The sequence below is a fragment of the Egretta garzetta genome, unplaced genomic scaffold (genome assembly GCF_000687185.1).
Source record: "Egretta garzetta isolate BGI_Z169 unplaced genomic scaffold, ASM68718v1 scaffold511, whole genome shotgun sequence".
Classification (NCBI taxonomy): domain Eukaryota; kingdom Metazoa; phylum Chordata; class Aves; order Pelecaniformes; family Ardeidae; genus Egretta; species Egretta garzetta.
This window is the reverse complement of record NW_009258554.1, coordinates 175849-197084: the sequence shown is the minus strand read 5'-3', so window position 1 is coordinate 197084 and position 21236 is coordinate 175849. Positions and strand designations below refer to the sequence as shown.

At 43.0% G+C, this 21236-nt stretch overlaps 1 protein-coding gene across 5 annotated transcripts in view; it reads left to right on the top strand.

Annotated features, from left to right (window-relative positions):
- Positions 1–21236, top strand: part of LOC104134387 (caldesmon-like) — a 200711-nt gene that overhangs the window by 7453 nt on the left and 172022 nt on the right. For 4 of the 5 annotated variants that reach the window (XM_035903382.1, XM_035903379.1, XM_035903383.1 and 1 more), the window contains exon 1: positions 16596–16693. The exons of the other annotated variant lie outside the window; for it this stretch is intronic. The gene's annotated coding sequence lies outside the window, so the exon portion shown is untranslated. Of the gene's footprint in view, positions 1–16595; positions 16694–21236 lie in introns of those variants that run through there. 5 annotated transcript variants of the gene reach the window in all.

Here is a 21236-nt window from a genome sequence, read left to right as displayed (position 1 = left end):
CTCAGAGTTATAAAATCCTTCATCACTCACTACTGTCCCACTTGATTTACACTGCCTAAGGTGGGCCAGCCACACTTGAGCACTACGATAGCCAAATACATAACAATAAAAAGCTAAAAAAGTCATAAAAGTTTTACACAGAGGATGTGACCAGCATAAACAGTTCACAACATGTGTCTAACTCGCAGAATACGTGTCTGGGTCTGAGCAATCAGCGTCTGTGGAGCAAGAAAATAGCCATTGTTTTAAAAAAATAAATCATATGCTACACTAGGCAATCTAAATGCATAATAGTTCTGACCCTCATGCTTCCCCCCCCAGTTATGTACTGGGCTCTAGCAGCACAAAACAATTTTGCACCAAAACTTTGGAGTGTTTCCATTTTGGCAAAAAGTGCTGTTTTCGGGAGACAAACTGGGTTGCTAAGGTACAGGGATGTTGGAGAGACTGGTTCAAGTCTCTGCTCCTCTCTGTCAGGTCAGGTTTTCTTCCCAGATTTCTCCCAACTAATTAGAGCAGGGACTGGACTCTGCTTGCTTACACTGCAGGTCAGGTTTAGAGGTTTACTTCTGCTGTAGCACAGAGGAAACCTAACAACATTAAATAGAGATATAAATTTAAGCTTCACTGAGTGAAGTGATAATTCATCTGAGAATTGCCCCTTTGTGGACGTTCCCACTGAAACATATTTTACTAGCAACCCTTCAGTCCTTCCCTTGGACACCTCTTGTTGTAGACGAATTTACTGTTGGTATGTTTAGGGAGCACTGAAAGCCTTTATGGGGGGAATTAACCCCACTCTCCAATGTTATCTCTTTACTTGGCTGAGCAAAGCTTGCTGGCTGTGGGATCTGCTGCTGTTCTCTAAGCAGAAAATACTCACTGGGTAGAACTGGTTTATGAGCAAGTGGGCTTTGGCTAGGCCTGAGGTCTGAAGTACTTGACACCTCAGTAAGGACTGCAGTGATCTGAGGCACAGTGCTTTTTATGTGCCTTCATTTACAGTGCTGTACATAGAATATCCTTGGTCTGGTTTGGGTTGCAAGGATCTCTCTGGTGTTTGTAGTGTCCAGAGGAAGGCTGCAATACAGAAGAAGCAGAGCTATGCACTTTTAAAGGGTTCAGGTGAAGGCTTTGCACCTCTGTGGAAAGAGACATGGTGGCTTGGTAGTGATGAAAGCAGGAATAAAAACATGCATTTTAATATACTTTAACAAGTAGAGCTGTATTAAAAAGGAAAGGGTTTACAAATTGCCTGACTTGATTGATTTATTCCTGTTGTATATGAGGCCAAGGCTATATTTGTAAACACTTTCTTGTATCCACTGGAGACACTGTACAACACTACATCATCTAGCTAGTTAGTTCTCAGTAATTGACCTACAGTCTTACTGGAGCTCTTCCATTGAATGGGATACACATCTAGTTGCTATATTGAGTTTCAGCAGCCCCTTGACCTTTAAACTTGGTGATTCTGGGTGCTGTTCAGATTTGTTGGGTCATATGTATACATAAGGTTTTTCAGCAAGCTTCTGGGGTTCAGGATCCATTTTCAGTTCCCTTCTGGGGAGCTATGGCTCTGGTGTAGTTTCCTCCAATTTTTTTTTTTTTTTTACAAACTCATTTCTCCTCTTCATGTCATTTCCAGATCTCTACTCCTGTTCTTTTTTTTTTTTTTTTTTTTTTTTTGGGGTGGGGTGGAATTACTGTTTTGTCCTGTAGAGACTTCATGATGAATGGTGAAAGCAAGAAACATGGGTATTTTGCAAAGCACTCTCAAACCACATATACACTGTACTCATGGGCACAGTTCACGGTAGATGCACAACTACAGAAAAAAGGCAAATACTGCTTTGCAAAGCTGGGTTCATATTCTTCCTACTGCTTGACAGGACCCTCCAGGGTGCGTGGCTGCCTCTTTTCTCCTCCTTCTCTATCCTGATTTCTGGTATTTCATGTAATGGTTCCTCTTTAAATAACCATAAGATGACCTTTTTTTCCTCTCTTCTCCCCTGGGGATTGATCATGTTTAGCCTGCTCCAGCCTGTACCTCTTCCTTGGAGCTTTGTCATTACTGAGTCAAGGGCTGCAGGCTGGCAGACTCTTTGGTGCTGAGGCAGAAGGACAACAGCTCTTGACAACTGCTGTTGCTCTCTAAAGATCTGTCACTTACCTTTCCACAAATCCTGTGGCCCAGATTTATTCCTGTGCCCATGTTGCATGTGTCATTACAGTAACATAATGGACAGGATGTCATTTAACACCAATAGTCTAGATGTCTTCTGCAGCCTTAGTGGGTGCTAAGGTTTTATAAATGTCTTTTTTCCATCCATCTACCCCTGGTCATATTGTATATAAACTATTTTATAGTTTATTGATTTACTGATTGCCATACAAGCTAAACGAAGATTAGGAATGGCTTATGTTGGTGGGAACCCTGATGATCCTGTCTCCATAGAGAGTGGGTGTTGGGGAATATTTACAAGCTACAAAGCTAGGAAAGGTAACAAAGGAAGGTGAAAGAAAACTCAGTTTAGAGAGCATATCTGTGGACATGCAGATGGATATAACTATAGTATACAGTTTGGGTGAGTTTTTTTTCAAGAAAAAAAGGAAATATCTGTAATGATGTTTAGAAAGTGGCATTATGCATGAATTATCAGCACTGTTTAGAAATAATCAGGAATGAGTACATCTGTACTTCAGAACAGATAGCTATGGGTAAGGCGTTGCTTATGCCATGTGGTCACGTACCAAAACCGTTACTCAGAGTCAAATGCCATCTCCTTCTAAAGCCATATTACAGGCTTTCTGGGTGTGTACATACATTAAGGACTGCCTAGAGTTTGGATCTGAGTCTGTAGCAGTGGGACAGAAAAGAATGCTTGCAAAGATGTGGCCTTAAACAGGGAGGATGCACAGAAGCTGAGTGGAAGCCAAGGAAGCAAATGGCATTGGAAGTCAGAGTAGTTATTATTAGGGAATATTGTGAAAAAGGGTAGACTCTTTTTCAGTACTCTTCTTGATGCTCATAGTTTTTTCTTTAGGAATGAATCAGAGGGAATAAAATACACCTATGTGAGCAGCCCTATAACAACAGAAAAATCAGTATAACAAGAGAGTAAAGCTAATGATACCAGGAAAGTCAGAAATGGGTTGATGATTGAACTATCCAAATACTTGGACTAGCTCAACAAATTATGAACTTGTCTGCATTTGCACATTCCTGCATCTGATATTTATATCTCAGAGAAAAACAGGAAAAAGAGGCTGAAGAAAGATCTTGTGAGGCTGGAATTGTTTGGGTTTTTCTTGAGATTTTTCTATAGAATCCAGATAAATTTTCTTACAGAAAATGTGAGGAAAACATGATTTTTGGGAAAAGGAAAATCAATGCAAAGACTTTTTGAAAGGTGGACATTTAGAAAATATCTGACCTTTTTAAAATGAAGATGCTTCTATGTGAGTAAAGGCCTCTCTGATGGCATTGCCTTGTAACTGAGGGAAGCGCAGCCCATCTGGGTTGTTTTTGTTTTGTTTGTCTGTTTTCACCAGTCTCTCATGTGATATATCCTGAAAGCTGCCAAATCCTCTCAAACCTTGGGTGGCCTGGGCCTGACACAATAAGCGGTCCAATTTCCCATACTATTGCAGTATGTAGCCACCAATATATTTTTTTTCCTGATTGAATTTGGACAGAGAGATTATAAAAAAAAAAATGTTCTCTTCCTTGGAGAAAATGAATCAATGTGTCTTTTGCTAATCCTTCTGAGCATATCAAGTCAATGCTCATAAGCCAGAACTTGTACTGTATGATTTTTATAATCAATCACAACTAATCTGGATGATAAGTTGAAAAAGCAATGGGGAAAATCAGTCACCGTACCAAAAAGCTTAAGCTAAACACTTTTCTGGGTATTTCTCTGTGCTTCTTTGCATATCTTTGGTGGCTTCAAAAAGGGACTGTAGTAGTAAGTGATGAATAATATTACTGCAGAAGCTAAAATTTCTTTCATTGCAGTCTTTTTTACCAATTCTCTGAATTTCACTGGAATGTATTTCACAGGAGTTGATTTTTTTTCTCCTTTTGAGTAAACATTGAAGACATTTTTAAAGCAGTTGAAGCATGTTGCTCTAGCATTCATCTCCATTTCTGATACTTTTACTTCAATAAAAAGTTTAGTGGGGAATTAGGAAGGATGTCTGTCGTGGTTTAACCCCAGTCAGCAACCAAGCCCCACGTGAGAAAATTTGTGGGTTGAGATAAAAACAGTTTAATAATTGGAATAAAGTAATAGTAATAATAGAAAACTGCAATGCAAAAGAAAACAATGAGAGAGAGGAATAAAACCCAGGAAAAACAAGTGATGCAATTGCTCACCACCTGTTGACCGATGCCCAGCCTGTCCCTGAGCAGCTATCGCTGCCCCCTAGCCAGCTCCCCCCAGTTTATACACTGAGCAGGATGTTGTATGGTCTGGCATAGCCCCATTTGGCCAGTTGGGGTCAGCTCTCCTGGCTGTGCCCCTTCACAGCTTCTTGTGCACCTGGCAGAGCATGGGAAGCTGAAAAGTCCTTGACTTAGCATAAGCACTGCTCAGCAACAGCTAAAACATCAGTGTGTTGGCAACATTCTTCTTATCCTAAATCCAAAACACAGCACTATGCCAGCTGCTAGGAAGAAAATTAACTCTATCCCAGCCAGAACCAGGACAATGTCCTTTGACGTTGTCAAGAGAAGGTACAACTGTAATTTCATTTAATCAGAAATATTTTCATTCTTCCAATTAAACAATGAACTCAAGGATAGTCCTGAAATGTTGGATTTTCCCATGAAACATACATTTGGGACTTTGACCAGCCCAGAGAAGTGTTTGAATAGAATTTTTCTTATTCATAGCATTGTACAACTATTATTTAATGCTCAGTGTGCCTCTGGTGCAGGTAGGGGATGAAACAGTTCACATCCACTGTAAGAGAGAGTGGCTTCTTTGCACTACTTACATTGTCACAGCTGCTTTTTATGGCTTCAGACGGGTGCTGAGCATAACAAATGCTGGTGGGCTTCTACAGCCAAGTGTGGCACAAACCATGGAGTAAGCCCTGCTTATGTGGGCTGAGGAGAATGAGCAAATCCTCTCACTGTGATTTTTTTATGAGTTCCTGACATATGCTGGAGGCAGGATGACAATGGTTTGAAATATAGAGCTATACATTCTGGTATAGCTGTCCTACTGCCTCGTTCTGCAATCAGCAGCTTAATTGTTTTATAGTCTGGTTCAGGGTCTGTCAGAAACGGGTCTGGTATCTCGCCAAAGGGTGGTGAATTTACCCAGACCTGCTTAGAAACGGGAAGTGTTGCCAATCAGACTGTGCAGGGACTTGGGCAAGCTGTTTGTTTCTTTCGTATTTTCATTGCAAGCATCTGCATAAGGAAACCCCTTGTGATTCTGAGGAAGCGTTCAATTGTATGTAACTGCTCAGAAGCCAAGTTAAATAAGTCAAGTGTCCATTTTTTCAGTCAAATATGGAGTAATTGAACTTGCGTTGAATGCTAAAAGATGGCAACCAAACACAGGAACATGTTTCTGACCCCTGATCAACTTAAAATCTCTTTAAAAAATAAGGCCCCTTCTTGGAAAACCTATCAACTATGATTTTTTTTTCTTTTTTGCTTGTGTTATAGTGTGCTAAGTTCTGGAAAAAGTCAAACTCGTGATACTTCTTCTAATGAATCCAAACAATAGCTATTAGTTAGGAATTCGCGCTGCTTCTGAGTGTCAGAATGCATGCTCTGACTCAAGGCATATGGATGTTTATCTTGATGGCTATAATATCATACGTGGTAGGTGCTGGCAAAGACATCCCTTTCCTTTGCCCCAAAACATTTAACAGTGATGAAAAGACTTCTGTAAAGGCAAGCGTAATTCTTTCCATATTTGTGCTTAGAAAAAGTTCACTGATTATTTTTTGTTTATGGAAGTTGTCTTTGTGGCTGAAAATAATAAAGATATTAACCATAAGCCGCTGGTGACTGGTTTATGTCATCAGGATCTAAACTTGCAGCACTGGGAATTGCTCTTAATGGCTTGTGAGACCGAGCATTAGAAATGAGAAGAATGTGGTAACGGTGCTGCCTTAATAAAGGGTAGCACATGATAATCTAGAGAGTTTCATGGAAGAATAAAGTATTTTCTTTATAGGGAAATGTAATGACTGCACAGCCAAATATTCTCAAAGATGTGTCTTTTCAGTCTCTAATATGAAAAAGTGCACCCTTTCAAAGCCTGCTTTTTTTTTTTAGCTTTGTATCCTGAGACAACTTTTATCAAGCTAACCGCGAGATCTACTTTGAAGAGGGATACTCTGAATGTGTATTGCACAGGCATCCCCATGCTTATTTTTTGTGGTAAAACATAAACCAGGAATACAGTGCTACAGAGTGTGCATTGAGGGTAAAGAACATGCTTTATACCCATAGAAATTCTGCTTGCATTAGTAGATTCCCACTGATGTTGCTAAAGAAGATAAGCAGCGCTTCCTTACAGCGGTTACTCAAGGTATCTGGAAGCAATTCTTGTGTCCACTGTTACCACTGCAAAAAGACAAAGGAGCATTGCAGCCTTCCCTGACGTTGTATGGCTTGTCTGAGGAAGTGGTATCTGAGGAGATACCATGACTTACAAAAGAAGAATTCCAGAAACCCAGTAGGAACATTAGTATCGCGTTTCTGTTCCTCCTGAAACAGAGTTGGAGGATGATCACTATAAGCACTTAAAAAAGCACTTCAAATATAAATTCAGAGGACTGAATGGGGAAAAGACGGAATTTTTAGTTGATATTGGTGCACTTGATACAGATGGCACTTAGTGCTCAATTGCTTTGAATTATTCTTGAGGGAATAAATAAGAGATTTTCATGTCTTAAACAATAGGAAAAAAGATAGGGTATTTGCACTGAATGTGCAAAAACCAATATGCTGGAGGTTACTTTACACTAAAATTCAGGAGTTCAGAGCTTGCCCCAGAAGGTGAATGTGGGCCATTCTGGAAAGGCAAGGGACAAAAAGAAATTGGAGTCACTCAGGAGATCAGATGTTTTAATGAGTATTTGATGAATGTTGATCATGGGAGAGCCAGAAGGTCACAAAGTAATTTTTTTCAGGTAAGCATGCCCCCCTGCTTAGAGAATTAAACTTAGCCCTTTCAATTTCACCTTCTGACCAAAGGGCAGGCCAAAGAAGATTTGATGTAACGTGTTCAAAGCAGAAAGCTACATTCTACATCAACCTCAATTTTTGCCATAAACTGTGGCTACACCACTGCATAGCAAAGCACAGGGATTTAATCTCTTGGAAGCGAAGTAATTTTGAAGTGCAGAGGAACTGGAGACTGGAACTGTGAGAAACATATGAGCTGTTACTCCTCTTTCCTGTATACTTCTGTAGTTACCTCATCATATGTTATGCCAGTGATTTAGCTTATATAGACAAATAGCATAGCTGTCTGCAGTTCAAAGCCCCAGCTGCCCCCTGATAGCTTCCCCTTGAGAAATTCTGTCATGTTACTTTGTCAGTAAAAATAATTGAGATGTACTGGGAATATTGGAGGATAGGAAATTTAGAATGAAATGCAATTTCAAAATACGTAGCATGGAAGCTTCTGTACTGGTCCTATTTTTTAAGCCATATTTAATTTCTTTTCTTTAAATGAAGCTGCTACAGGAAATTGCCTGTCAGAGGATATTACCCAGAGCTCTTAAGAGGAAGCTGGGTGTGTCTAGATTTGGAAAGGAGCAAATGTCATGCTGGATAGTTAGCAAAAAGGCCACTATCACTCTCTTTCCATAAGAGATGGGGCAGGGAAAGACATTCTGCTATGGCCACTATTCCACAAAATGCCATATCCTTCAGAGGAACTCATGCTGGGTTCATACTTTCATAGGATTGTTGGTGTGGAGTCCTGCCTGTGCACAAATAATTGTTGGGTACTTGAAGATCCCACTGGCACAAGCATCTCCCACAACCTGCTGTTGGGGTGTAAGGGACCACCTCATAGGAACTCGAATCCCAACTAAGTTTATTAAGCAATGTTGCAGTAGCAATAGTCATCGTTCCAGTGACACCTTTCTCAGCTTTGGGACAGGGTGGTTTGGCAGTTTGTGCTGTTAGATGAATGTTAGGGACTCTGTGTGCTCCTATATCCAGTTCTCAAATTTGGCCCATGGTATTATGGAAGTCCTACTGCTAATGTTTCTTCATTTGCTTTCTCTTTTTCATTTCTTCTGAGGTAGATATTGCAGTTACCCTTTCTTCCACTGGACAAACACAAGGGCAGGCTTAGCAAGTTTTGGCTTAGCAAAATGTCTGGGATGGCTTCTGAGGCTCTGTCTGCTGTGCCTGCTCCTCTTTCCTATAGATTCCTTGTCTGTGGCAATGACAGAAATTTGACTTTTCCAAGGAAGTGGCAAAGGCTTGTTCTGTCCAGAGGGACTACATGGCTGGAAGACTGAGGGAGGGATGTACTCTGACTGATGGTCCTTCTACAGAATGACCGTGTTACTTTGGCACAGCCACAGTCTGCTCCAGCAGGCTTCTAACTCGGGCTCTGCTGTTGCATCACGCAAGCTGAGAGGGTGTGATGCAGGGCGCTAGAGATCTCATTTTAAGTTACTTTATCCACTAGCACTAGTAGCACTTGTATGGCACGTGTTTTCTCAGAGCACGGCACAAAGCCACAAGTGATTTATTTGCTCTGAGCTGGGACAGCGCAGCTCTGCCACTCTGTGTGTAATAGCAATAGGAGCGTGAAAATGGGGACTGGGTGCTTGTCCCCCCCAGTCTTCACCCTCTCATTCTGCTTAGTGCTGTGTTTGCTGAGGTTTCCAACAAGTCTTGTCTTCCAGTCTTTTGCTATGCACCCTGCATAGCAGGGTTTTCTCTGTCCTAAATAGTGCCTTAGTGGCTTCTCGCCTAACAAGCGCAGTCCTTCCTTGCCTTCTTACAGCTCTCTAACTCCCGCTCTCTTGCTCTGAGTGAAGATGGAGGACTTCTGGGTTCCTTTCTTGGCTCTCTAGACACTGCCCACATGATGTTATGCAAGTCACTGAGAGCCAGGTCCACATTGGAGTGAAGTCTTAAATAACAGTGCACTTATTAACTGTGTAAACATGAGCTGAATGCCTGTGTGGATCTAAGCTGGATCTACATGGATCTCTTCAGTACCTTGCTTCCCATCTTTAAAAAGGGAGCGGTATGTCTTGCTTTCTGCCATTCTGGTTTTCACTTGTTTGGAACTTGTTTGGAACCCTATAGGCATGCAGTGTGGCCTGAACTGATTAGAACTTCCCGGGTCTGGAGGAGATACGAGGATATATATGACAATAAGATATAGCATGAACAGGATGGAAAGTGGTGACTTCAATAGTGAAAGATTCTTTGTCTGAAGCAAATACAGCAGAATTGGGTATTCTTGCCAGCAGCCCACCAACTATCTTTATTCGATTTTGTTGAGTAAGCATAGCCTTCAGTTGCCTGAGGTGGCTTGCCATCCCTAGGGATGTGGCCATGAAGAAGCAGCTTCAAGTGTTGAATTCTGTTACAGAGCTGAACAGGGAACAGGAGACCTAAGTGAAGATCAGAAGTATTCTTTGCAAACATGGGCATTTGTGGGACTTAAATGGACTTTGCCTGCTAAAGTCGCGTTTTTCATTTGAGTCCGAATTAATGACCGAGACCTAACCTTTGCTTATTGCCTGAGACAAACTGCTGAAGCTGAAGAGTTTATTAGCACCAGAGCACAAAGGGGCCTGGTTCTCACATTGCTGTAACAATAGGATACGTCAGAGAATACTGATTTTATTAGGCTGACACTTGGTTTACCCTAGTCTAAGTGAGAGGAGAATCAGGGCCAAGGAATATGCCTCACCCTCAAAATGCCTGTACCAGCAGCTGTGCAATTTGTAACTTGGTTGCAAAAGCAAATGATGGTACCATTGTTTCTGCCTGGAAAACAATACTCAAAATAAAGCCAAATTTACCAAGAAGGAGTGCATACAGTGCAATTGTTTTGAGCAAATGCACTGATTTTTCTCAAACCAAGGCAAATTGCGAATGTGCACAAATTTTCTGAGCACTACTAATTTCATTGCATGTAACTTTTCAGGGCTGGCAATGGAAAACAGGGGTGTTTAGAAAAAGATACACATCTGCTTTTTGTAGTTTGTGTGAGAGAAGCAGGCATACCCTTTAGGAAAAGGGGTGTCCCTGAGGGCAGACTTCCCTTACCATGCGTTAGCCTGCAGAAAAACTGTACAAAAGTCCTACTTTCCAAAGCAATCCAGAGGAGCTCTTTTTTTTTTTTTTTTTCTTCTTTTCTACTAATGAGTAAAGGTGCTGTGAAGTCTCTGCTCTTTGGGGGGCACTGTGTACTTGTAGCTAGGCTTAGTTTTCTAGTGGAAAATTGCAGGTATTCTGTTTTCTTTGGAATGTGGGCCACTATGTCATTTTTGCTTTTAGTAAGGTGAAGTCACTGTGCCTGTGATTAATTCTCTGTTACAGTGGGTAAAGTGTCTCTTCCCAGCAGGTTTTGGGATCCCTTTTTTGTTTTGATTATTCTTTCTAGTATATAAATGTGCTCTGCATATATTTACCTGGCTAAACCAAGAGAAATAAAATACCACACCTAGCAGAAATGGACAGATATGCCACACCAAAATGAATGGCAACAATATATAATTATATGCCTACTTTTTCGTTTCTTTAATCCAAGGTGAGGGAGTGGTGCTCTTGGAAACACTGGGCTGACACCTCCTCTCAGGGTGCTGGGTACATCCCTCTTCCCCATAGTGGGGTGTGTATGTCTCTTCTTTACCAATACCTTTACACAAGCTGAAACTGATACTGTCTTCTGCCTTGCATTCCTTGTTTGGTTATCGTGGTGTGGACTGATGCATGGCATGTTTCTCAGCTCCTGCACCTTAGACAGGATCCATTGGGTTTTTTTATTTATTGCTTTTGTTAGCACCTAGAAGGCTCATAATGTCTTTCAGATAGGAAAGAGAACAGTCCTTGCCACTTGTGGGGCATTAGTGGCACTCTGAGCGGGAGGCTCGGTGCCTTGGGTTTCCTATTTGTCAGTCCAGCTCTTCTGGATGTGCTTTTAGCACCCATGGTGTGAATAGCCCGTTGGAGGGCTCTGTCTCTTCCACTGGGGATATACATGAGTCTTAGGGAGACTGAGGCTGACATCCGTCTTAAGAAACATGTGCATCCCTCTTGGTATCTACATTCTAGCCCTTGTTACTTTTTCTAAGCAGCACTAGCTTTGTATTTCCAGCTGACTGACACTGTACCGCACACAGCCCTGCATTTGAAGAGATGCTCATATTCCTCTGCTCTCTTTTGTGGTAGTTTTTACTCCCTCTTCGAGCATGCTGGTGGCTTTGAAGTCCTATAGATTGTGCTGTTCCAGGCCAAAAGATATGGCCTGAAGCAGCATGTGTAAACTTTTCCTAAAATGCCTCTGCCTCTGTCACATAGAAGAAGCTTGTCTGTGCCTAGGAGGTAATCATAAGGATGACCAAATCTGCTCACGGTGTGTGGGCTTCTCCCTCACGCACTTCGAAGCAATCCCCCAGACAGATCTGCCAGCTGGGGGGCTCGCTCACAAATCTAAGCTTACTCACCTTCATGTCAGATGTGCACAGCTGTGAGTGCTGCCATCTGGGCTGTATCCTCTGTATATAAGATTAGGCTGATTTCAGATGAGCTGTGGAAACTGCATAGCCATAGCACCATTTAGAAATCGTCTGCTGGGGTGGGGAGAACCCACACTGTGCTCTCTTTATGTTAGGAGGTGGTATGAGAAAATGTGCAGAGCCAAACCATGCTTTCCACTCTGGCCTGGAGCAAGAGAGGAGGTGTGAGCTAGCCCAGGGTGCGTGGCACATTTCCCACTCGCTGCTGTATTGTACCAAGGGAGGAAAAAACCCAAAGTCTGCCAGAGAGGGTGCCACTACCTATCGTCCTGTGTCTGGTCAGGCCATAGAGGGCAGAGACTCTAAGTGTGAGTTGGTGTCCCATCTCCTCAGTTGCTCCTAGTGCTGGCTTTTCTTTGGGTATGCTTCTCATCCAACCCAGTTCCTGGGGCAGTTATGTCCTTTGGGGGGGCCAAGGGAGGCTTAGTCCTCCTTCCTTCGTGTTGATGCAAGCAACACGGGTGTCACCTACCCTGGTGTATACAACAGGATTTCCTGCAAGACTTTGTTAGCCAGGGCACGTTGTATAATCTCACAACAGTTCCCCACATCTTTGATCATGATGTTCCACTTAGAGAGCACTTATATTCTGGAGGGGCTGAAAGTGAAGAATGATGCAGTTGTGGCTGGTATTTCAGGGGTGCTTGGAGATACTCAGCACTGTGTTGAATGCTCCAGTATACAGTGAGGAGCAGAAGACGTTTGTTTAATGTTGCCAGGGAGGGGACTCCTACCTCTCTTCTCAAGACTTTTGATACCTCCTTTATCTCCTTAGAGGGTTTACAGGGTAGGACCAAGGCTCTGCCCCTGCCATATGCAGCCATGTGCCCCTCCAGGGATATATTTTGCCACTGGAAGTGTCAAAACTCCCTTCCCTCCCTGTCCTGCTCAGAGACAAAGAATGGCAGATTTATTCACAATAAACAGTTACCCTGCATGGCTGTGAAGGGAACCCAAATGTGACAGATAAAAGCACTGCTGGTTGGGTCCGAGGGTGTTTACTGGAGTGAGAGCGATGTTCAGCTGTATCTGTGGTTGCCAGGACTCAACGGATGCTGACCCTTGCTGCCAGCGGGATTGTAACTTTTTGTGTCTGTGACCTATGCCAGCACTCCAGCATGTTCCACCTTTGTTATGGTACTAGGATTGGAAAAAAAGACCACTTTCTTGTCATCAGGGCTGAGTGACACATCTTCATTACCCTGGTGCAGGAGGAAGCCTGCCTCTTTGTGTCCGTCTCTGTGGCAGGGAATGGAGTTGGTTGCTCCTAGTCAGACCTTTCTGCCGTGATTCTCCTAAGTAGAGCTTTGGTCTCCCCACCTAAACATGGAGCATCCATACCAGTTATGGGATGGAAGCTCTTTTCTAAAGACTTCTACCTTTATGCCGTGAGTGCTAGGACAGTTTGACCCATTGTTAGCTGCACAGACCACCAAAAATTTAGATACTGGGGATCTAGGACCAATTGGTTGAAGAATGGCCTTCCCCATGGTGTACTTGATGCTCTGTATTCATCTTTCTGTATTGTGGGAATGTGCAGGGGTGGAGAACACATTTAATCTTTTTTTCTGAAATGGCAGCTGAGGACATTGCAGTGATGGTGGTGGGCGACTCAGTGCTACTCAGTAATGGCCACGTGCACCATGTCAAATACAGAGAAGAAAAATAATTTTGGGAAGCTCAATAATAAACAGCAACTTTATTTTGAAAAGCAGAATGTTATCCTTCCCCAAATACCCCAAAGTCTTTTTCCAGGCAGGTAGCACAGCTCTGCTGCTGCAGCTGCTTTGGGAAGAAGGTGCTTGCAGGACTGGAACAGCAATAATCCAAGTGGCCCTTTTGGCCACCATTGCCTGCTGAGTCTTGAGGGCTTTGCGGTGCCAAAATGCAAGTTCTTCAGAGTGGCTATATGCAGCAACCAGACCTGCTTCCCAGGGGATGATTTATAATGTACTTTGTAGACCACAGACTTACCTCAGCTTTAGATTGTAAATTTTGTAGGAAAAATTGATAAACCTGTGAGAGCTGCAGTCTCGACAGAGATTTCCAGGTACTTCTAACATGATTCTTCTGAGGGAATGACTTGCAGGCTTAAACCTCCAGGAGTCCTCCAACAGGCCAGCACGTACAAGCACTTTGGCTCTTATCGCACGCAATCCTACCCTTGCCCGGAGTAATCGAGCTCAAGAGCTTAGCAATGAGCACTTGCAGGGCCCCTACTTACCATGATAAGGTATCAATATTAAAATTGTGCTTGGTTTGGGGGTTTAATTTCTGCATATACTATTTTTTTGTCTTATGTGTGCAATCATAAACCAGGAGCTGGGTTATTCAGGCCCCCCCCCCCCAAATGTTTTTAGCTTTGTACTACAGCACAAAGAGTCTCTGATTGTCAAAGCAAGCTGTGGAGAGAGTGGCAACCCTGGTGATGAGGGCAAGGACTACCATGATAGTTCCCTAAATTCCTACTATTGTGGATTTAGGCATATTGCAACTATGTATTTGCAGCAGGCATTTACAGGTGGCTGATAGTCACAGGATGCAAAGGGGCACCCACTAGAAATTTAACTCTGAGTTCTTTATAGCTTGGGTTTCCAGTAACATCTCCAGGAAAACTGTGGTATCTGTGCCGGTTCTTTGGCTTCAAAGTTTCAAGTCATGGAATTTAAAAGTTTCTCTAGGTGAAATTCAGCTCAGCAAGAAGGATGCAAACTTCACTTTTCATGACATTTCCCTAAAGCAAAATTGGTCTTTTTGCAGAATTTTGATGGAAAAATGGCCTAGAACACAAAGAGTTTGGGATGCTTTGACAAGGGAGCATCAAACTCATGGCAAGTCTTTCTAAAACACCAACCAAACCCCCCAACAAGTTCAACTTTAGGTAGTGTATAGCTGCTAGCTCCCTGTTGCAGTGGGCACTGAGATTTCGGGGGTTGATGGCTATGCTGGAATGAGAACCTCAGGGTACTTCTAACATTCAGTTTTCTGCTCTGACCATCAGCATTCCTGTTTTCTCCTCAGCCTGGATGCTTCAATGTTTTACTTTCTGAAAATCTAGGGGATGGTATGATGGGGTAGAGGTTTGTCATTTCTTCCTAAATAATGTCACTACCTCTTTTTATTTGGTCATTGATTCATTGACTAATAATTTCTATAGTTAATGGAATGACTGAGAACACGGATTTTGTTCTCCCTTGTTTAGTAAATCCTAAACCCCGAAGTTATATATGTGCTGTATGTATTAATTTTAATATTTAAAACCAGCACAGCCACATCACGGGAGACGTCTAGCATTAGATGAAGTTGTGTTAAAGTAAAGAAAGAAAGGTGCCTTCCAAAAACAAACACTGCTTTTTTCCTTCACCTAATTAAGTTGTGAAATTTAAAATGACACTAGAATAATTATGATTGCTTGCTGTAAATCTGCATAGATTTGGCTCTCTTTGAATATTTTTTTCGTGCTATAAAGGCTAGTTTACTGTCTGTTGGCTGAATCCTTCTTGCATTACACATGTGATTAAATCCGTGGGGCCCAGTGACCAGAAAAAAAGACCCAGAAAGGCATTAAAATAGTTTAGCCCATTCAGCTGCAAAGTCATCTTACACATATTTTCCCCCTAACTGGTTTTGTATATATTGTCAAATATGAATCTGCAGAAGATCTCCTGGTCTGGAATCCTGTCCCCTTAGAGCAGTCAGTAGTTCTGCAGCTTTGCTTAGTGACTGGTACGTGCATGTGTTAGGGTCTATGTACTGCACTGTTTTCCTAAGCAATAATTTTCATATTTATTTTCACACTTTCTTAATTAATTTTTGCAGCTCATTTGTTTCCAGCATCAGCCTGCATCTATTTTTTTCATTTTTTTAAGCTGCCTGCGTATTTTGGAAAGTTATCAATAGTGTGCAATCACTAAAGCAGAACGAACAAAGATAAAAATCAATCTAAGATCACTTTATCTATGGTACTGAAAGACAGTGAAAAGTATTGGTCATAATATGTAGGTGTAGGGCTAGCCTTATAATAAAGAACCCATTTTAATATCTAGATAAATAGCTGTATGCCTATAAACTAAACCCATTTATCCAACTAGTCCAACTTGCTAAAGATCATCATCAGAATTTTGAATCCCTTTCGAAGTTATTTTTCAGAACATGGATATTCTGTATATAACTTCTGTTGTACTATTTGAAATGGAAACAGGCTGTGAAGCCTGCCAACCCATCTTTCATGTGCCTTTCCCACTGGTGTGTCTCTCTTTCTGCAGAATCAGGCTTGCACAGTGGAGCATTTCTGTGTTCCCTTTTACATGTGGTCCTCATTAAAAAAAATACAATGAAGTCTAGCTGTGGTGAAATTATTTATTTGATTTTTTTTTTAAGCTGGTGCAAAAAGTAAATATGTTTACTGTGTCCCTTTCCATTGAGTGTATTTCCTTTTTTAAGCTCCATTTGTGTTCAACAAGACAGCCTCTTTCTCCAAGATTAACATTTCTTATGATTGTTCCTGACAGAGGATTTACTTTCAGAGGCCCTGCTAAGGATAACCAAAAAAGGGCATGTAGCAAGACAGTTTTGGCAGCTTGCACGAATTTTCGGAGCTTTTTAGGTCTTGGTTTTCTGATGAGTGGCTTCCTGAGCATGCCTAGGGAATGACAGGCATCTCTGCAGGCAGGCTGAACCCACCTTGGCTTGTGCGTAGTCATTGGCTGCCTATTAGAATAAATTGAGGACAATGCATACCGCCGCCTGCCAATTGTAAACATAAGGGATATGTATTCACTTAGCATTGACTTTTGGGAGGGGCCAAGGAAAAGCTGTAGTTTTATTGAATAGGGCTGTGTGTGAGGCTGCTGGTGTGCCTTTCTTGCTGTGCTCCTGCCCAAGCAGCCAGTTATTCATTTCCTTCCTACTAGTTGAGAAGTTTTCAGCCGCAGAGGTAAGGGCTTAAGCTACGTATTTGTTTGGGAGCGAGCTGGTTTGCCTGCTTTTGCATTACGGCTAGAGATTAAGCAGCATGCAAAATCTAACGAGCCGTGGAAATAGCGCGAAAGCGTCAGATACTGTTTTTCCTCCTCTCCTCTCTCCGTGCCCCCTGTCTTTCCAGATGGTTGTAGCGAACTAAGGGGGATATCTGTGCCGGGTGGGCGGAGGGGGTGCATGCTCACCCACCCCAGCAGACCCAAATGCCGAGGTGTGGGGGCAAGGCTCGGGTGCAGGGCAGGATCTGTGCCGGTCCCGCTCCGTGTGAGATCCTGCAGTGCGCTTGTTAGCGGAGAAATAACCTATCTGTCCTTTCTTTAATTTTTTTTTTTTTTAAAAAAAAAAAAAAAAAAGGAATTGCAATGAAAAACTTTTCAGTGTGGTAATGGCCAGTGAATTGCTTTCAATTTTGCAACTTAATACCTGGGCTTTCAGGGCAGCCTGACTGCAAGGGCAGTCTCCCAGCGTAACTGATACAGATACAGTAAAGCCCTGGTTAACATAACTGATCTGATCCTCCCCAAAGCAGATGTCTGTCATGGCAGCCTCTCACAGAAGTATTGTTGACAATAGACGGCAAAGAAAAAAATGTGCTTGGGTGGGACCGGAGCTCGGAAAAGTCTGGCTCTGTGTGTCAGTCGGAGCGCTGCTGGGGAGAGCCGGTGAGCAGGCTCCCCTTCCTTCCCAGAGCAGGCTCCCCTTCCTTCCCAGCTCCTTTGATACGCTCGGACAGTCCGAAAGTGTTGTGCGAGGCTGGCTGCTGAGAGCACGATCTTCTGCATAGCATGGAAATTTGTCAGAGAAAGAGCTGGGAAAACAGAGGGAGGGCTGAAGTCGGCTGCAGATGGATACTTGGGAGCAGCAGACATTGACCAAACTAGTAACCTCGGGCCAGACCTGCAGCAATAGAATTGATTTTTCTCATATGTCATATCTTGTTTGGGAGAACGGGCAAGATATCTATTTTAAAATGACTTTTTTTTTTTGTGGAGTATTTGTTTTCAGAGGAGTATTTATTTTCAGAGTATGCAGCTTTTATGCAATTTTGCCTAGCTGAGAAAGGCTTCTCTTGCTAAAAAGCATATTGGAGAATAATTTGTGAAAATAACACAGTCCCTCCTTGGCAGCAGCTCAAAGAAAATAAGGAGGCAGAGTGTTTCTTTTGTGAGAACTCTGTATTTATTATAATTTGTCTATTTTAGGTACCATACTGTGAATGATTGTGCTTGTATGGTTTGCCATCAAGGAACCCTGGGACCCTGCATCCATTCTTTCTGTGTCTCATTAAATGTAGCAGTAGGTTCTGTGTGAGCGTATGCATCTGTAAACAAGTTTCATACTTTTTTTTCTCCTGCCATGGAGAGACAGGATGGGGTCCTAAAACTACATAGCCAAAACCAGTGAAGTGGGCTGTTTTAACATAAATTACAGATGGAGTGATGCTTCAAGGAAGTAAGTGGTTGTTTGCTTAACTTAATTGCCTTTAAGATAAAGTGGGTCTGAACTATTCTCAACATATTTGTCTACCTTTCTTTCAGAGGCTTTCTGATAGGCAGGTATCTTAGTCAATAAAACCCACACATGTTAATGTAATATCTAAATCATGATGGCAAGGGAAAAACACCGGATAAGATGCCTGTGAACAAGAGGCTAAATTGAAATAACTTGTATTTCCTGAAAGCTCCTCTTTGTCTCAGCATGCAATGACAAGAGGATCAATTCCTTCATTCACAGGATTAGTCTTGGTGAAATCAATACCATCATTAACGGATGCAGGATCCTGATGCGAGGGGAGCCCTGTGCACTCTGAGTACACTTTGACAGGGAGTGACGTAAGCATGTATTAGGAGAAGAAGGGATTTTCCACAATCGCTACTTCATACGCTTACAGCATTATTCTGACACGGAGCAGCCTGAGAAAGGGGTAACTTCCCTTGTGCTTTTATTTCTTGTCCAACACTCATACACAATGTAATAGTGATGCTGAAAGCTAGGTGATTTGAAAGGAAAGGCGGGGGGGTCTGTAAGTTCAGCTCTGGCTGACGTTAGAGGGAAAATTGAAGTGCATTAAGATGGGAAGAATTCTTATTCCTCAAAGTTTCATTCACGAGGCCACACGTGGCATGGAGGCATGCTGGGCAGCATCTGTCTGGACCCACGCAGGGTTAGGGCACAGTGCTACTGATTCCAGGTGGTGAGACTAGAAAGATAGAGCAAGACCTTTTTTGCTGGCTGCCTGCTGGGACGTAGCTTCTATCATATGAAGAGAAAGATGACAGGGAAGGTCTATCAGGAAATCCTCCTTATTTCACCCTTCCCTGTGTGCAGCTGGACTGGCCCTGCCTATGGGGGTGATCTCTTCATTGCAGAAGAGTGAGAGCCTGCAGCTCTTCCTTCCTGCAGGACAAATAGCATCTGAATGCCCTGGCACTGTTTAAAATACTTGGATTTCTCGGTTGCTTACAATGAGACCTATTCTGTTGGCAGCCCGAGTTATAATTTGTATTAAAGATCAGTGGAGTTGTTAACCCCTGTGTGCCAGGGGTACAATTTGGTACATTTGATTGCCGCGTGTGAACTAAGAGGGATGGGAAACCACATATGCATAAGAAAGAAGGGACCAAGAGAGCAACATTAGCTGTCCATCTGCAGCACTTGTCTGGACCCTTCTGGGTATCAGAGAAAGCACCAAAAAAGGTAACAGGGCAGCACGGGAAGCACAATCCTAAGAACTCTTCATTGCCTTTGAGAGGAGCTTTATGGGGAGTTTGCAGGATTGGGCTCCAGGTGTACAAAGCCTGAGGCAGGCAGGCCTGTGACTGCAAAGAGTGGGAGTCTATCTTCAAAGCAAGTTTTCATTCTTTAAAAATTGTCTCTTCTTAGTAACTACCCCCTGGCAGCTTGTAACAAGAAAGCTGCTTCCTTACCAGAGCTCTCACCTTCCGAAATGTGCAAGTGCAGGGGCCAGTTTACTGGTTTTGTTCGTAGCTCCTGGGTTATTTAAAGCCCCACAACCTGGTGAGAATGGGCTTTGGGGGCATCTGAACTGGAAACGAGGCACCTACCTACATGCTGGCGAAGGCTGAAATTTGACTCAAAGGCATTTGAAGATCAGATTAGATCTGACCTTTCTAGATGAAACACTGAGGTCACAGGACAGTTGAACTATGTAACCATTTCTTTTTGCCTTTCCTGATGATGCTTTTGTACAGTTCAGCTAGCCCAGCAGGGAAGGATGCTCAGTACATTGTAATTTGGGATCCCTCCCACCCCCAGGGGAGCTTGCTCCTACTTTTCTTGAAACAGATTTGATTAACCAAAAAGGTTAGGGCATGTAACACCGTTACTTAGCTGCTAGCCCTGGTATGTTAGCTGTGTGGTTTACGTCTTGCGTAAGAAAGTGCTCCTTTTCACATGTTTTTCCTTTGCAATTGTGCTTAGTGTTAATAAATGGTGTGGGGCTGGCAGCCTGGCTGCCAAACAGATACCAGCATTAGCAGCGTGGTCCCTATCCATGTCCCTGTCCCTGAGCACCACTGGCTGGCCCTGTGGGGAATGCAGCCTTCTGGACTTTCTCACTTGGCAAACCTCCTGGCTTCTGCTTCTGCCTTGCAGTGACTGCTGTGCATCCAGCTACAGCAGCGCCCAGGCTTGCTGGGCTCCCTGGCAGTGAGGAGGGTGGGCTCTCAGCTGGGGTTCCCACCTCTGTCCTCCACCCACGGTCAGGAGCCACCACTGCTAATGGATGCCTCTTTCCCCCTCCCTGCCCTGTATGGCTGCCCCTTGAGAGGGGAAAACTGTCCATGAAGCATAGGGCACCTCCTCATCAGAAGATCCTGCCCTATAGTGGTGTTTATGGGACTTTGGGTGGAAGCCAGGAAGAAGAGCTTGCGGGGACTCTCCTGGCGGCGGGGGCAGGAGCACATAACTGAGGAAGCAGGGGGAAGAGAGAAAGGAAAAAGGCGGCTCTATCTGAAGCCACTGGAGTAATTTCTCCTTTGAATTTTTTCCTGTGGTCATAAATACCTGGTGAGTCACTTAATGACTGTGTGTCTGTTTCTGTATCTTCAAGTGAAGGATAACCTGTGCCTTTTTGTCTTTAGCCCACAGGGTTGCTGGGGCTTAATTCATTAGTGTTTATAAAGAATTTGTAACACTAAACTGCCAAGTTTAAGCACTGGCTAAAACCTTATTTTTGACTGATTTCCTAGCAAGAACATACACTTTTCTTTTGGTTTGTTCACACAGATATGTATTCTGCTAGAAAGTAACTTTTTCTAGATTGTCAGTATAAAACCTCTGAAGCCCAGCGAATGAGGTGAAGATGGGGCAGGCTCAGTAGGGGCAATGAGTCAACATGTCTGGAGAGAATTTCTTAGGTGCTTGCAGATTTAACTGCTCTTGCTGCACCTGAGACAGAGCCTTCTGGTGAAGTTGTTGCGCATGTACCAAAACTGCGGGATGACGGCTTTTACTTATGGCCATAGTTCCATAAGCTT